At 41.1% G+C, this 17,414-nt stretch overlaps 1 protein-coding gene and 1 long non-coding RNA gene across 6 annotated transcripts in view; one reads left to right on the top strand and one right to left on the bottom strand.

Moving 5' to 3' along the window:
- Positions 1-17,414, top strand: part of SH3PXD2A (SH3 and PX domains 2A) — a 338,938-nt gene that overhangs the window by 14,169 nt on the left and 307,355 nt on the right. The gene's annotated exons all lie outside the window — the stretch shown is intronic.
- On the bottom strand, positions 8,702-14,937 carry LOC140705975 (uncharacterized). Its single transcript, XR_012085638.2, has 2 exons — positions 14,850-14,937; positions 8,702-9,148 (listed from the first exon to the last, which is right to left on the bottom strand). It is a non-coding gene; the product is annotated as an uncharacterized LOC140705975 (long non-coding RNA).

Raw genomic sequence — 17,414 nt, 5'->3', positions numbered from 1 at the left:
AAGTAGCAATCAGCTATGTTATATTGTTATCCTTTTGCAACATAGGAAACGTTCTTTTGAAGTGGTAACAGTATTCGTAGTTGCACTCTGCTTAATATAAATGTTTAGCTTTAATGTTAAACAACATTATGATAAGCCCAGACATTTCCCTCCCCAAGTGAGTGTTTCCTTCTAGGTTGGAATGGAGTAATGTTATACTGAAGTATAATGTAAGGGTGCTTGCAAGTAGACAACACTAAAATTACATGCTTTACTCCTCCTGATCTTGAAAATAACCTTTGTTCTCTAACTAATGTGTAAATGTAAAATAATTTTCCTGCTGATTCTTCAAATAATCATGACAATGATGAGCGATGTAGAATTTCTTTTAAAAAATTAAAGCAAATGGATTGGGGCACATAATTCTGATGTTTCTTTATTCCTATTCAGTCATTTAAAAGCATGATGAATCCTCACATGTAGAACAGAATGCAACCCTGTTCTGTTGCTCCCATGGCTTTTCAACATTTGAAGAGGATGTGCCTTCACTATCCATGGGAACCCTCCAGTTTCAGTCCTGGTATCATCATTGTGTAGGAGGATGACAAAACTGCAGGTGGAGGGTCAGGATTTAGCAATACTAACTTTTACATTTTAGTGTTCTGCCTGGTTTTAAATAATTGAACTAAACAACTAAAGCAAATTAATACCACATACCTTAAAACAGCTGTTCTCAACAGTGGCCATATAGCTCCCTGGGTGCCCCTGGCACAATTGAACGGGACCACAGACTGGAAACAATTCTTCACACACCACTTTGTAAGGTTTATTATGCAACTTATACAATCATGATTTGGCCTATAATTCTTTCATACTGTGTTTATGGCCATGGCCAAAAAAAGAGTTGAGAATAGTAGCCTTAGGGTTTTGTAGATGGTAAGAGATGATATGTAGGTTTTGCACTGAAGAAGCCTTTTAAAAAATGAGAGTGATATAAACTTACTTTATTCATTTATTTTTTGTCCACTCAATATCAAAGCCTCTCTGGATAAGTTACATAAATAATGGATGGTTACAAATTTAGGGTTGGATTAAGACAAAGTCATGCTCAGAGTAGGCATAATTAAATCAATGGCCAAAATCCTGTTGTTTAGTGTAGTAAATCGCACTAGACTAGGGTCATTGAATCTACAGAGACTTAGGCACAGTATGTCTCAGAGTAGATCCATTTAAGTCAATAGAATTTACAGAGGATTTCTCACCAGATCCCCACTGATCCAGTGGGCCTGCTCTAATGCAGTTTACTAAGCTAAGCACCAGAATTTTTGGCCAATGAGACTGAATTTAGTCACAAATTAGATCCCATTGATAGAAATGAGTCTGCTCTTAACATGACTAAGTATGTGTGTGTGGGGGGGGTACCTGCAGATCACAGTTCACCAATATAATACCCAGATACATTGAATTGAATCTCCCATAATGCCCTGGAATTTTGGTCTGCCATGTTAGCTGTAGATCAGTTGTCCCCAACCTTGGGCCTCCAGATGTTCTTGGACTGCCACTGTCAGAAGCCTTCACCACCATCCCTGCTGGCCAGGATTTCTGGGAGTTGAAGTCCAAGAACATATGGAGGCCCAAAATTGGAGACCACTGCTGTAGATGATTGAAATTGTACTTGTTGGGGCAGGAGATTATGAAGTACTCCAATTGAGATTCTCCTCTATACTTTCTATTCAGATGTGATGATGCTGGAAATGAGCTGATATAGAGGAAAAAGCTTAAAGCAGGATTTGGAGCATAATTAATGGTGGAGGAGAGTGTTTGCTTCATTCTCTTCACCCTGGGCACTTAAAATTTTGATGCTGAAAGTAAACATGCACATGTCTGATTTGATTCTCAGATTGTAGAAGTTGTCTTGCTATGCTGTTTGTTAGTCCCTTCTGAAAAATGCACGCGCACGCGCGCGCACACACACACATACACACAAAAACACAAAACACACATTCCCCCCCCCCAGCAGTGTAAATGCATATAACTCAAAGAAGCCATGATGAAAAAGGATTCCTGAAGTAGTAATTAAATTGTCTTTTTTTGGACTTACCTTCTGGGCAGAGTAACAGAAATATGATGTGAATGGATTTCACATCCTTAAATTTTCAGAAGAAGCACAGCAGCAGGGAAAAGGAAGGGAGAGGCACTGAAATTGTAGAGGAAACACTTTGATTACTGTATGACTGAGAGAGAGAGAGAGAAAAGAGGGGGCAGAAAGGGGAATGTAGAAGCTGAATGGAGGAATGGTACAGCAAGACTGCAGGCTAGTCTTTTTAACCCTCATAGACAATTTTAATATTATCTATATTGATTATGTAGGAATTGGCAATTTGAGAGGTAATGTTTCTCCTCCCCCACCTGAAATACTTAAGGCCAAGTTCTTAGACACTTGATGTGTAATGTGCAGCTTCCAGAGAGCATACATTTCTCCATTCAGTGCAATGTTGCCTTGCACTAGAATTGGACAGCTGGAGATGCAAGTGTGTGTGTGTGTGTGTGTGTGTGCGCACACGCACATGCGCAACAGGACAAAATTGTTTTCTAGATTTCCACTAAACAGGTGGCTGTGTTGATAAAGATGGCTAAAGAAAGTACATTTCAGCTATTGTTATCCTTACTAATTTTAAGGACTTTTGTTTTGGACCTTTGGTGAGAAAGAATGGTCGAATGGCCTAGAGTGGTCGAAATGACTAGATAGGCGGGGTGTAAATACAATAAATAAATAAAAAAATAAAAATTCTACAAATGGAAAGGAACATAGTATGGCAGGACAGTAGTGTGGAAGGCGGACATCCTGGGCATACTTTGAAGCAGGAATGAGCAAGGGATAGTTGGGATTTATTGGGAGACCACTGGGTGATCTCCATCTAGCAACAGTTGCAACAGTAAGAAATTGTTTTCAGGATCCAGTCATTTAACAGCAGCAATACAGGAAGGCTTTAGTGCTTTCCATTCAGTTGTTTGGGTGCTTGAATGCAGACCATTCCATTCCACTGCTCATGGGATAAAGCAAGTAACTGGCTTCAACCATGACCAGTGACTTCCATATGATTCCTTCCCCAGCCACAAATGCCACAGGTGTGCAATGTTGGCTCCTGGTCGGTGGATGTTGGACTGCAAGTGAAAAACATGCAAAATAGACCTCAAAAGCTTAAAGTCTGTCTGCACTTGCTTTAAGGCAACATATAATTCTAATGCAAGCCTTCACTTTATTTAAAATCACATAACCGGTTTTGCAGCAATCAAGTCATTACTGCAAAAAGTGGCACTTAAAATCTCATTGCAACTTGGGACAGACTCGTATAGCAAAAGCCAGATGTTTATAGGCATCTTTAATGGCACCATTCAATTTCTCAGAGTAAAGGACCCTTAAGCGCTCTTGAACCTTATGAAAACATTATAATATATTGCTGAGCATTCTTTTAGATCAGGGGTCTCAAACATGCAGCCCGGGGGCCATTTGCGGCCCACTGGATGATAGTTTATGGGCCCCCCCACCTTGCCTGCCCCCTGAAGCACCCACACATCCTCTGCTGTCAAGAGTCAAAAAAAGCCTCGCCTTGCTCGCTGCATCCCTCCCAAGACAGCACCTCTTTTGCCCTCCATCTGGAACTGCAGCCTGCCAGCCTGGCCGCCTGTCTGCCGGCTAGCAGGCTGCAGTTCCGGATGGAGGGTTCAAGAGGCGCTATCTTAGGGGAGAGCTGGTGAGTGAGGCATGCTGCTGGCCCTTTTCCCTGAGTGCCGCCGAGCGATGCCTGAGAGCAGAGCTCGCTCCCAGCCCATCCTCAAAGAGTGCCTCCAAGCTGCCAACAGCAGCTGCTGCTGCTGCCACTGCCACCTCTTCCAGGGAAGCGGTTCTCTGAGTCTCTCGGCACCCCCAGCACAAGCCTGGCCCGTGGCCACCTCAGCGACCAATGGTGCTTCCTCCTCCTGCTCCTCCTCTTTGTCCTGCTTCAGCCACTTCGGCTCTGGAGGCTGCCTGGGCTCACCTCGCAAAGTTTGCTCCTCTGTCATGGTATGGGTAGCTGCTGCTGCTGAGTGCACCTTTTCTAGAGGGGAGCCCTCAGAGGAAGGTTGCTGGATCTCCGTGTGTGTGTGTGTATTTGTGTGTGTGTGTGCACCTGTGTGTGTGGGGTGCCCTGTTCTGTTTAATTTTGCAGGTACCAATGGGGGCTTTTCTCCTTTGGCAAGGCAAATTCTGTGAAGGTTTTAAAATATTTTTATGTTGTGCGCTCCCCTCCACTAGGCGGTCAGTGGAGCTCCCTCCCATTTCTTTGTCCTGCTGCTGCTGCTGGTGGTGGTAGTGAAGAAGGAGCCAGAGGGGGCCGTGGCCAGCGCCCCTCCTCCTCCTCCTCCTCCTGGGAGCCCCAGCTGGGCTAAGAAAACTCCTGGGCAGTTTCCTCGGGCTCTTGCTCTGCTTAGTGGAAAATCTGATGCGGTCCAGCCTCACCCAGACTCTGCCTCCAGCGGCCCCCAGGTAAATTGAGTTTGAGATCCCTGTTTTAGATAAAATTCAGCTCTATTCAAGGTATCTTGATCCAGCATTTAGTTTTGGCTTGGCACTTCCAGAGCTCTCTCAGGAGGGTTTTTGGGCTTTTCCAATCTTGCAAATAAGGAAGGCAGCTGTTTGTGCAGAATGTGAACATGTTTAGTATTAGAGGCCGGGGAACACAGAATAATGGCCTCAGATGAACAGACTTCTACTGAAATCAACTAGAAATGTGCTGGCGTGTAAGCTAGGTTTCTGGTAAAAATAAGGCATGCTGCTTTGTCACAAGCCAGGAAATCCTAAGAGCTGGAAATGTGGCTGTGAAAAAGTCACTTGTCACATTTTCAAGGAAGCCAAGAAGATTACGAGTTATTATCACTGGGACTGAGCCAGTCCATGCTGGAGACTATCCAGTAGTTTGATGTCACTAGCAAGACTGAAAAGACGTCAGCCATAGTATTTTCCCATGTCACTTCCATCACTCTTTGCCTTCACATTGCTCCTAGGATGATCTTTAAGAAATATTGGTGACTACAAGCCAAAAAGATCTCATTTGACTCATGTGGGCTGTACTTTTTGTTGTGGAATAGAAAAAGTGGAAGAACACTTCAAACAGGTTCCAGAACCGAGTATAAACATTGCTTGGTCAGGAACTTCAGTACTGGTGTTTTCAGTTGCTGTACAAAACATATTCCCAGACAAGATGATCATAAAACATTGCCATTTATCTCCACCAGTCTGCATAATTCTTTAGAAGGTTTGAGAGAACATATGTCCGTCCTGCACTGTTTGCATAATAAAATTAAGCACAGAGCAGTAGTGGCGGAAAGGAAGGATAAACAGAGAAACAGAGAAAGAGGAATCAACCATATAGTTTTTGCTATAGTTCAAAGTGAAGCCTTGTAGTTCACTTTTGTGGCTTATTCCAGCATTTAGTCGAGACTGGATTAACTAGTTCAGCCATTGGAAGAACAGTATAAACCATAACCCAGTTATGTTCTCGATTCCATTTTTTGAGAAAACAGATGGGAATTAGCAGGTAGGACAAAGGTGATTCTCAGGAGTTATTGTTGATTTTAGCAGTTATGATTGCCAAGTTTTCTCAGGACTATATATGTCTGTTATTATATTCTAACACTTACCAAAGTATTGGAATCATTCCACACCAAACCACAGGGAGCTTTAAAACATATGAGCAAAGCAGTTGTTGGCAGACAATCCGATAGTGCTTGAATTACCTGGAGCTAATGCTTGAAGACCCAGGTAACAAAGCTGTGGAAAAATGATTTCTTCTGTATCTCAAATTACATTAAACATTGGTACCTCACAAAATATTTTTATCCAGATTGTTCTGTCTTCAGATTAGCTTATTTAGAAGCAAAAGCACCTTATAGCATGAGAAATTCAGCTCTAATGGGAAAGGCTGGACTGGATGAATCCCAAGCCAGAATTAAGATTGCCAGAAGAAATGTATCAACAACCTCAGATGTGCAGATGATACCACTCTGATGGTAGAAAGGTCCACATAGTCAAAGCTATGGTTTTTCCAGTAGTGATGTATGGAAGTGAGAGCTGGACGATAAAGAAGGCTGACCACCAAAGAATTGATGCTTTTGAATTGTGGTGCTGGAGAAGGCTCTTGAGAGTCCCCTGGACTGCAAGGAGAACAAACCTATCCATTCTGAAGGAAATCAACCCTGAGTGCTCACTGGAAGGACAGATCCTGAAGCTGAGGCTCCAGTACTTTGGCCATCTCATGAGAAGAGAAGACTCCCTGGAAAAGACCCTGATGTTGGGAAAGTGTGAAGGCAAGAAGAAAAGGGAACGACAGAGGATGAGATGGTTGGACAGTGTCACCGAAGCTACCAACATGAATTTGACCAAACTCTGGGAGGCAGTGGAAGACAGGAGGGCCTGGGGTCATGAAGAGTTGGACATGACTTAACGACTAAACAAAAATATAAATTAAAGTAATTAAAAGTAATAAATAAATTGGTCTCTTTTTTACTTGATACAATTCACACTTCACACTTCTTCTAAGGAACACTTGAACAACAGTCTAAATGCACAACAAGTCTGTGAATAATCTTAAGCTGAGACATCGTGACTTGTATAAGGGCATTGATCTATCCTTCATAACCAAGGAGGTATTTGAACTGTTTTCCCACATCCAATCTCAATTTTAGCATGGACGGTGGTGCCTCCTGGGATGGGTAGGACAGAAGGCAGACTCCATAAGGACAGAACTTACGCAGTCTGTGTAGATAGTATTTTACCCATTCTCCTTTCTTACAAGGACTCCTGCAGAGCTGCACAGCATGCCAGCCTTCTGAACCCACCAAAAGCCATCTGCGACAATGAGAGAGGAAGCAAACTGACCTTAAGCACTCTGCATGTACATGCTTAAGTGACAACTACTATACAGAAGTATTCCTTTGGAGCCACATGTTTCTTCTCCAAAAGTAACCCTCATTGCTAAAAAGAAGGAGACAATGGAGGAAATCTTATGTATGCAACAGGCATGGTCCAGTGGCATTTGATGCAGCAACTTCATTATTGCTGTAGAAACCTAAGGCTGGTTGGTGTCTGGGTGGAGAGTCTAGTGTCTCGGAACCCAAGTATGCTGCCCTCAGTTCTCTGTAGTGGAAGAAGTAGAAGAGCCACTTCATTTGCCACTGAGCAGATATTAAGTGCAGTTCCCTGTGATGCTCTTGTCAGCAAAACCAGGTCTGTCTGTGTGCAGTGTTCAAAAGATCCCTGCATCACAGGGTATCCCTGACAGTAAACTAGAGAAATCCAGGGACAAGACAGGAAAGTAGATGCAAATATATTGCTTCTACACAGCATCATGTGGCAGTTCTGAACAGTGATGCTGTGTTGCATCCCAACTAGAGATGGGCGTGAAGTAAACTACGAACCAGGAAACCTGTCCAAAATCCCTAATTCAGGTTTGTTCAAACTGGAGAACCCAAACTTTCTCAAAACAATGCATTTCTAAAACGATTTCTGAACCTCCTGGTTCATTGCCCCCACGCAGCCTGCCACCCTTCCGCCTACCCCGTCCCACTGCACCACTGCCTCCCTACCTTTTCCTGCTGCCGCCTCCTCTTCCTCCACTACTACTGTCATTTTGAGAGACTCACCGCAGGTTGGCATCCTCTGTGCATGACCCTGTCTATCAGCTGACAGGCTGGCTAACTACTACTACTACTACTACTACTACTACTACTACTACTACTACTACTACTACTAATAATAATAATACTAATACTAATACTAATACTAATACTAATACTAATAATAATAATAATAATAATAATAATAATAATAATAATAATAATAATAATAATAATAATAATAATAATAATAATAATAATAATAATAATAATAATAAAAACAACTTAAAATTAATTAACTTTAAAAGTTAATTATTATGTTTTTAGTTAACTGGCCTGTCAGCCAGCTGGGCCCCCTCTGTTCATGCCCCCATGCATCAGCTCACAGGTGGGGGCATGCACAGAGCCATCCCCGGCCATCTAACTCAAAATAAATTTAATTAATTTTTTTTTAAAAAAAATGTTTCATTAGCCTTACTGCCAGCCTGTTGGGTGGCCTTTCAGCATATAGGCAGGGATATGTGGAGAGATTGCGGAGCCGGCAGTCTCTCAAGAAGGCAGCAAAAGGGTAGGGAGGCAATGGGGCAGTGGGAAGGGGGTGGGCCCAGGCAGTGTGGGCAGGGACGCAGCCATTTGTTTGTGCTTTTTAAAAGACAGTCACTGGGCTGTTTTTGAAAAAAAAAACAAATGAACCAATTGCTTGATTCGTGTTTCGTTTGGGAACAAATTGTAAATTTGTGGTTCATAGTTTGTGGACTTCCACGAACCATGAACCAAGAAAAACCATCATTTTGGCAGTTTGTGCCCATCTCTAATCCTGACTATTCTTCAGGTTTTTCCAGTAAGGAAATTCTCTTCCTTGTACGCCCTCTTTTCCATTTTATCTTCAGTCAGCTGTAACTCTTTACTGTTTGTTTCTCACTGACAAACTAAAGTTAGCAAGTAAATAAATAATATTTTTAGGATGAAATTCAAAAAGAGTAAGTACTGCATGTGATATGAAGATAATCAGCAATTTGGATAAACTGGATGAATATTTATAAACCATCCATGTGGCAGGCAGACTTGGGTTTGGAAAATAAAAGATTTTGGAGACAATTTTCCTGTGCCATTTAAACCCAATATTATTCAAGTTGTATTTCAGCTAAAAGGACTTTTTTTTTACCTTTTAAATTTAAGAAATTTACATCAGCAAGGTCCCTGACAGCATTATCATTTCCATCTGTGAGTTTTGTCTACTTCTTAATAAAATTCTATTTTCTAAGCAAAGTTTTCAAAAAATCTACTTCAAGTGTTTATATTTTGAGAGCCAGCTTCAAACAGTGCTGATAAAGCATCACAACTCTTCTGTGTTTCCTGTTGGTGGGAATGATGGAAGCCAATTTAGGAAACTTAAACTTTGTTTTCATAGAGTTTTCATGGAACATGAAGAGTTTTGTTCCAACTTTGAGATGATTTCACCAGCGAGACTGCTGTTTGTAAAATGTTGCAGTCTCCTTGATGGTTCTGTCACCTGCAGAGAGAAAACAAAGTTTCTTCACTTGTATATATTAAGATAATGTATATATACCAGCCCACTGAGATGACTCACAGTGGAATTCTATGCATTTCTACTTAGAAATGAGCACTACTGTATTTGGTTCAGTAGTTCTTAGTCCCAACATAGCGTGTCTATAGGATACACCATAAGACTGCAGTCCTAAAACATTTTCTAGGGAATAAGCCTCCTTGAACAGATCAGCATCTCTCTCTTACCAAACATGGATAGGATCATCCATGGACTCAAAGTAGCTGACAATAAAATTAAAACAGATACAGATTCAAACTACAAACAGTTATTAGTGGAAGTCTAAGCATAGTAAGGTAAAAAGGAAAGGGTTTCCTTTGACATTTATTCCAGTCATGTCTGACACTAGGACGCGGTGCTCATCCCCGTCTCCAAGCCATAGAGCCAGCTGTTGTCTGAAGACAGTTTCTGTGGTCACGTGGCCAGTGCGACTAGACACAGAACGTTGTTACCTTCCCACCATGGTGGTACCTATTTATCTACTTGCATTTGCATGTTTTCAAACTGCTCGGTTGGCAGGAGCTGGGACAAGGGATGGGAGCTCACTCCGTCGCGTGGATTCAATCTTATGACTGCTGGTCTTCTGACCCTGCTGCAGAGAGGCTTCTGCAGTTTAGCCAACAGCGCCACCACGCTTAGCATAGTAAGTCATACTAAAGTAGGCCCATCCATTGAATCAATGGGGATTTGCTAAGTCAGCTCCTTCATAAGTTCCATGGATTTAAATGGGCCTACTCAGTTTACTGTGCTAAGCCATAAGATTTCGGCTGTTATGTTAAAATACAGTTCTACAGATTATGGTATTGTGATGTTGAAAGCACAACTGCACTGACAGCAATTTAAAACTGAATTGTTAAAAGACATATCCTCGCTGCCAGTCATCTGTCAATATTGCACCTATATAAAACAAGGTATTTACCTGTTGATGGAAGGGCAGATGGGAGAGGAACAGCCTAGCCTCCCTTGGCAGTCTGGGAAGCCTATGATCCAAGGACGCAAACTCCAGCAGGCTTCCAGGAGAATGTGCTCGGGCTTATATCCCTGTTTTGTTCTTGTCATTGAGCATAACTGAGTTTTCTGCCAGATAGACAGACCTAACTAGGATGCCCTATTTGGCTACAAGAAATCAAGGTTAAATATCTTCTTTTGGAGTGTATCCTGCTTTCAGAAGGGCCTGATGCTGTGTGGAGTGTGATAGACTCTGGATTCTGAGACCTGAGAAAGGGGAGGGCCTTGTTTGTAGAGTGAGATGGGAGAAGCTTGGGGTTGTTTTGGTTTTGCAAATCCCTTGTGTTTTTATAGTTCATGGGAAAAAAATGATTGGGGCCATAAAATGCTGGCAGTATGCCCAAGCAACAAAGTCTGGTCTTTCATGCTTTGTGACAGGCACTCATACACTGTATTCCAGGGAACTGTGGGTTCCATAATGAGAATCTTGAATTTACAAACAAGCTTTCACAAGAGACACCTCCTACCCTGAGCAAATGTCTTCCTTCTCCATGTGATACAGTAAACTCAAGCAGTGCATGAGGGAAGGCTGACTGACCTGGGAAGTGTCCCTGCAGAAGACATAAGCAGGTGCCCTAGGGATTTCCCCAGCATCTTCTGCAATTCACAAGTGGTTATTTTCATAGCACTTATTTTGGAAGTCAGTACTTGAGAATGATGCTCATGTATGGAACATGTTGCTTCCATCAGGAAGAGCAAGTAGTTCAGTCCCCTAGAATGATGATTCTCAGCGGGTGGGGTGTGCCCCTCTTAGGGGAAGTTGTTAGCAGGATTTTAGCAGCGACACATAGTTTGCAAAAAACATATTTAATAGTCATGCAAACATAGCAAAAATACCAATACTTATTTTCTTAATACTCAGCTTGCTACATCATTCTATGGTGCAATACTGTGCCTTAAGTGCTGTTGAAAACATGGAAGATAATTTTCCTCTTAATTTTATAAACCTTGTGATTTGTTTTTTTATCCTGACATTTGAAATTTCTAATAAAGTTATTGGGAAGAGGAAGATTTGAAAGAGAAACATGAGATTTTCATGTTCGTGTGAAGGGGACATGGGTTGAAAAGGCTAAGGAACATTGGCCAGAATCCTATAGTTTTTTATGCTGGTGTAGCATGGTGTAAATCTCAGTGGTGGATTGCCACAAGTTAAGAAGCCAGCTTGGGCATTGGCTGTTGTACACAAGTTGCATGACTCAGCATGGAACAGCAGATGTCTACACTGACTTCTTAATTTGCAGCAGTTTGCTGTAGAGATTTATGCCAGTTGTGTAATACCAGTAGGCATTATTCATATCATTTTGATCACTGTTGTACAGTCCGCAAAATACTTTTTCTTAGAACACTGTTTTCAAGCTGAGAGACTCATCTTGAGCTACGAGTTGAACGATTTTATATAGATGTCTTCAGAATTGTGATCCGTTGGCCAACTGTATCATTAAGTTTGCTTAGCTCCTGCAGATAGTTGCGCCTTCTTGGCCATACCAAAACACATAGTGTTAGAAATTGCACTTTTGTCTGAATTTGGTGCAAGTGCAGTCTCTACTGTTCTTTAAAAGCACTATTCAACAAATGTTGCAGGCTTGAAGTGCACATTGCACAATCAGTTCAACAGTGTAATGCAGAGCAATTCTACAAGCAGAACTTTATGCTGTGCAAATGTTGGATATGATTTTTGCTATAAAGTTCAGTAGATCTTAATTCCAGGTGAATAGCTGTAGGACTGATGCATGAGAAACGTAAGTTACAATCCTATATAAATTTATCTGGGAGTAAGCTCCAGTTGTGATCCATTGGATCCAATGGATCCAATGGATCACAATTCTGAAGACATCTATATAAAATTGTTCAGCTCGTACCTCAAGATGAGGAAGCTGAACATGTTCCATATGCGTTGTCTCCTATGCATTTTTGGTATCACCTGGCAGGACAAAGTTCCAAATAGAGTAGTCCTAAAACGAGCTGGAATTTTTAGCATGTATATACAATATTACGGAAACAGCGACGTCTATGTTGGCTTCGGCATGTCGTGAGAATGGCTGATGATTGGATTCCAGAATATCTCCTGTATGGAGAATTAGTGCAGGGAAATTGCCCCAGAGGGGGCCACAGCTGTGATACAAGGATATCTGGAAGTGGGATCTGAAAGCCTTAGGAATGGACCTTAACAGATGGGAGACCTTGACATCTGAGCATTCAGCCTGGAGGCAGGCAGTGCATCATGGCCTCTCACATTTTGGAGACACTTGTCCAGCAGGCTGAGGCAAAGAGGCTGTCCTGAAACCAGCAAAAGAAGAGCCTCGTGGCGCAGTGGTTAAAATGCTGTACTGCAGCTAAAACTGTGCTCACGACCTGGGGTTCAAATCCCAGGTAGCCGGCTCAAGGTTGACTCAGCCTTCCATCCTTCCGAGGTCGGTAAAATGAGTACCCAGCTTGCTGGGGGGGCAATGTGTAGCCTGTATAATTAAAAATTGTAAACCGCCCGGAGAGTGCTTGTAGCGCTATGGGGCGGTATATAAGTCCAATAAATAAATAAATAAATAAATAAATAAATAAATAAAATCAGGGAGCTGGACAGGGGACAGATTGTATTTGTCTTTAGTGTAGAAGGGATTGTCACTCTCGAATTGGCCTTCTCAGCCACACTAGATGCTGTTCCATGTCCTCCCTACAGAGCACGTTACCATAGTCTCTCCAGACTTAAGGACACCTAATCACTCACTAGACATAGTGAGATTTACTTGCAAGTTAGATGACATAACTTGGTCAGAAGACCTAGCAGTCGTAAGATCGAATCCATGTGATGGAGTGAGCTCCCATTGCTTGTCCCAGCTCCTGCCAACCTAGCAGTCCGAAAGCAAGTAAATGCGAGTAGATAAATAGGTACCACCACGGTGGGAAGGTAACCGCCTTCTGTGTCTAGTCACACTGGCCACATGACCACAGAAACTGTCTACGGACAAATGCTGGCTCTACGGCTTGGAGATGGGGATAAGCACTGCACCCTAGAGTCGGACACGACAATGTCAAGGGAAACCTTTACCTAGATAACATAGGATTGCATAAATAATTAGTTTCTATAACCTGTCCTACAAAAAAAATATTTTATCAGTGATGAAATGTAGGAAGGTAAGTGGATCAGAAAGGAAAGAGAGCCAGAGGGAATACTGTAGTAACAAGATCCTCTGGCACGAATGGGCTGATTTCACTGCATGCCATGTAGGTCAACTGTCTTTTTATATCTCTGCAGACTCAAGCAAACTGCAAACAGATTTCTGCATATTGCAGTTATCTATTAGAAGAATGACTCAAGCAGCTTGCTTGCCTGATAATGTATCTCTTTCCCCAGGATTTCCAAAAAAAGGGGGATCACTGGAATGTTTGTTGGCTTTGTTAGCCATGTTTGAAGGATTTCTATTCAGTACCAGGAAGACCTCAGTTATGCACTTTCTAGGTCCCTCAGAAATGAAAGAAAACATGGCAGCATGTACAGGTTTGCGTTATATTAACAGCTTCATAGTACTTTCAGGCAGCAGCATAGGACAGATTGTGCTCTAGCAAATATCTGTCTGACTGTCTGTCTATCAGATCGATCTGGCTGTCTATGTATACACACAAACTCTAGTCTTTCTTTTTACCATTTGTACCTGAGATTATGGTAGGTGTATATACATATATGCATGAATGCAACACAAGCCTTTGTTTGTTTGTTAATCTGTAAATTCTACTGTGTTGAATTTTTAAAAAAATAAAATAGAAAGAGGGCAATTCTAGACAAGGATATTCAAAAGTAAGCTACAAATACCAGAACAGTATTGCAACAAAGATACATGAAGCATGGCAAAAGCAAATATTGAGATTACTGACTTTCCTTCTTCAGTACATAGAAAACTAAAAATTGATTTCACCTTTGTACTGCATCCAAAGAACAACTCTCATTAGCAGTTCTCAACAAGGCAGCTGTGCTAGTCTGTTTCAACTTGTGTAACAAAAATAAATAAATAAAATAAGAGTTGTGACATTTTAAAGACTAACATTTATTTCAGTGTGAGATTTCATAGAATACAGTGTGAGCTTTCATAGAATACTTCTTTACACTGAAATACATCTGTTGGTCTTTAATATACTGTATATCAATGTTTTTTGTATTTATTTTTGAGTCAGCAGCAAAATTTTTCAGAAGGGGGAGTAAGTGTTGTCGTAGTAGGACTTCCAGCACCGTGGATTTCTTTAAACACTATCAAAAGTGTTGAAGGACTTGCCCTATCATTGGCACCTACTATTAGGACAGAATATGGAGAGGTAGAATAGATTGCTATAGGCTAATGTGTCAGACAGGGGGTGATTTTATCCCCTTATTTATTCAATCTATAGGCAGATCCTATCATACTGAAAGCCAAATTAGATTAAAATGAAGGAGAGTAAATTGGTGGAAGAAAGATAAATAATTAAAGTATGCAGATTACACCATCATCCTGGCAGAAAACAGTAATACTTGAAATGAGTTTTAGTGCAAGTGAAAGAAGAAAGTGATGAAGCAGGACTGCAGTTGAACATTAAGAAGTCAACAATAATGAATACAGAAGAACTATATGGCTTTAACAATGAAAAAATTGGAGTAGTGAAAGATTTTGTATACCTTGGTTCAGTCATCAATGCAAATAGAGACCACAGTCATAACAACCACCACCACACAGCGTGCCTTCTATGGATTGTTGGTTTGCCACAGGTGCTTTATATAAACAAGAGAGGAGAGAGCAAAGGCTTAAGGAGTCCACATAATGGGTAGAACATCTTGTAATTGGCTTCTGCTTAGAGCTTGTGACGTTCTTGATTTTTTTTAAAAATGATATGTCTGGTTAAAATGTTAATTATCTGGGGTCATGATGAAGGATGGCATTTTGCCAAGCAGATTCAGGCCTTGATTGCCAGCTGCTCCCTCTGTGTGGAAATCCAATTGTGTGTTGTTGTTTTTAATGTCACACCTCAGTAAAGTCTTTGAGTTGATTAACTGGGGAACTGATGTTCAATATTGCAGCCAGATGCAGCCTTTGGCTTTGTTCCTGAGGCTTAGTCCCCTCTTACAAATCATGCTTGGCTAATTTTCCCTGTCAAGGGGATTCGCAAATCAGTGATGTGCTGGAATAGGCTTTGAGCCTAAAAAGGGCTGGGGTGTGTGTGGCTAAAATGTATGCAGAGTTGTAACAGGTATAGAGTTGTTACTTTAACAGGGCAAAAGGACTTTCAGGATGGCCAGATGCTTTGGCTGTATTTAGAAACTAGGCTTCCCACCCCACACATATCTAGGAAACAGAATTAAGTTTTCCACCGGGAGCCTATAATCTAGCAAAGAGTGAATTTAAAATGTTGTAGATTCTTAATATGTGTAGGCAAAATTTGGGGATGAGGTATCTTTCCAGCATGGACCATGAACTGACCTTTTAATACATATCATCTGAGTGGTTTCAGAATATGAATAAATATAAATTAAATTAAACTCCTATTAATATAGAGGTGCCACAACAATTGCAAGAACTGATATGATTCAGTGGGTTTCTATTTTCTATCCTGTAAATGCTTGGCCACCTTGCAAACTTCTGTCTGGAATTCTGGGAAGAATAAGGGAGCAGTGACAGAAAAATAAAGTTGGGGTTGGGGTTGGGGAAAGGGTTAAAAGTGCCCCCTGCTGTGAATGGCTCACTCCCAAAGTTGGTTTGCAGCCAAGAAGTGGGTCATTGGAATTGCTGGGTCTTGAGGCTGCCAAGGTAGTATTATCACTTTTACTGGAGGAGGGGGAGGGAATCAGACCCGATTCTATCTGTGAACTAGATTTGACAGGCCTGCTACAGCTTAAGAGTATGAGAGCATTCCAGTTAGAAAAACTCCAGAATGAGACACGTATTTCCAAATCTTGTCAGAATGTAAATATTTCCTTTGGTTACTCCAATGCTAGTCCCAGTTTCACAAGTGATTACTCAGCAAGGCTATGGAAGTGCCTTTTCAAGGTGACAGATTCTGCCTTCAATATAAAAATGTTTTCCTACAAACAATTAACTCCAGCACCTACGGAAACATAGTGTGCAAAGGATTCCCCTATAGATAATCGCTTCAGAGTCCTTTTGTTTGCTATCAGCATGAGACTAATTCTGTTGGAACTTCCAGAAGAGAAACCACTTTTGGCTTGTGTAATTGGAACCTCTGGGTAGTGTTTGCTCAAGTAAGGACTAATTGGCTTCATATGACTGCCAGGTAGAGGTGAGTTTACAGTATTTTGTTTGGCAGCTGATCTCCTCTGATTAGCTGTTCACGTAGGATGACCCACTGTTCACATCAGATTTCAGGGGTAGTAGTTCATCATACACATATTGGAAAGAAATGTTCAGAGTGAAAAGAGAAGCAGATCAAGATAGCTTTGTATCAGGATGAAAATGTGATTCAATATTTGTCACAATGGATGGGAACGTATCATCAGAGATGTCCTGAGGTGCTTTAAAGATGCAGTGAATTTGAAAATGTATTTAAATTTCAGCAGTTAGGGAGGGAATCATCTCTAGGAAAGGCAAGCATAAGTATGAAAGAAATCAGAAGAGAGTTAAGTGGATTTCAGAGAAAATAGAACACAATGTTTAAATAAAAAGTGCAACATGGAACATTTGGTTTAAAACATTAATTGATATTATAACATTCAAAAATAGCCATCTTTCATTAGCCCTCTCATTAAAGTTTATTGTTTTTCCAGTTGTATAGTAAGCTTTGCCTAGAGATTCAGAAGAACACACTTACTGCTACGTACCAGTTACAAAAAGCAGGTTTCTGGGTGAATGTGGACAATGATTTATTCAGGTAAATTCAAATGGGAAAAATTGTCCAGGGAGAAATAGAGGAAGAATGTTAAAGAAATTGTGCTGTCTGAGATTCACCAGGAGGTATAATAAAAATAAATGAAGGTGTGGTTGTGTGTCAGGATTTATGGAAAGCTGTCCCTGAGTCAGATACCTAGCCCAGAAGAAAGCTATCTCTGTGTAAAAATTGCAAAGAAAATTTCTGATTATAGGGAGATGCCAAATCTCTCAAAATAAGTAATCTAATCCACTGTAAAAATAGAAGTTTCTCTCAGAGTTAAGGGTGTGAAAATTAACTAAGGTTTAAAGGCTCCAGAACAAGTAAAATCAGCAAAATGTCAGATTGTATGAGAAAAAAGACA

Source organism: Pogona vitticeps, chromosome 3 (assembly GCF_051106095.1).
Source record: "Pogona vitticeps strain Pit_001003342236 chromosome 3, PviZW2.1, whole genome shotgun sequence".
In the NCBI taxonomy this organism is placed as follows: Eukaryota; Metazoa; Chordata; class Lepidosauria; order Squamata; family Agamidae; genus Pogona; species Pogona vitticeps.
This window is presented reverse-complemented; position numbering and strand designations above follow the sequence as displayed.